The sequence below is a fragment of the Glandiceps talaboti genome, chromosome 11, assembly GCF_964340395.1.
Source record: "Glandiceps talaboti chromosome 11, keGlaTala1.1, whole genome shotgun sequence".
Classification (NCBI taxonomy): Eukaryota; Metazoa; Hemichordata; class Enteropneusta; family Spengelidae; genus Glandiceps; species Glandiceps talaboti.
Window position 1 is genome coordinate 10425622 of NC_135559.1, and position 637 is coordinate 10426258.

The 637-nt window shown below is 42.5% G+C and overlaps 1 protein-coding gene across 1 annotated transcript in view; it reads left to right on the plus strand.

The window, feature by feature from the left end:
- Positions 1 to 375: 375 nt before the first annotated feature.
- The window catches only part of LOC144442850 (Golgi-associated plant pathogenesis-related protein 1-like), a 10828-nt gene continuing 10566 nt past the window's right edge, over positions 376 to 637 (plus strand). Inside the window, exon 1 of the mRNA XM_078132237.1 lies at positions 376 to 562. The gene's annotated coding sequence lies outside the window, so the exon portion shown is untranslated. The remainder of the gene's footprint in view (positions 563 to 637) is intronic.

Here is a 637-nt window from a genome sequence, read left to right on the forward strand (position 1 = left end):
TAGCCCGACAGTCATTCACGCCAAACTCGAAAAGAAAAACTGAAAGTCTGACACTCGAGATTGGCAAAAATTCTGTGTCGGGTTCTGTGTACACCGAGTCAAACTTTTTTCAAATGCCATGTTAGATGTTTATACCACAGACAAGTAAGTCTGTGTGTATACATACAGCCACAAACCCTCCCGAAGGGTCAGCATATAGTTTTCACCCAGAGCTTTTACAATGTAATAGTACACAAGAATTCTCTTTGTATCACATTAGCCATTCATCCTTTGATACTCTGAAAGTGGTCACGCCCTCTCAGTGTGACATTTAACCTTTAGACATTTGCATAACAGTATGTTTACGTCGACCAATGTATACCTCATACTTGTCTTGTGATCTTATTCATCCAGGGCACGTATCCGGCGGAAAAAGAGTGGTGTCTACTCCTCGGCACTCCCAACGTGTGACACAATCGCTGGATATATTAAAACTTGACCACCTAGGATACGCGAAGCACAACAACTGGTTCAACTCGACTGAACAGTGCAGTGGTTATCTGGAACTATCTTGACATTGAAGGTAAGTGTTGAAAACTAAACGACACCGTCTGGAACGCCTGCATTTGTTTTGACCATGAAGGTGTGAATGGCCAAT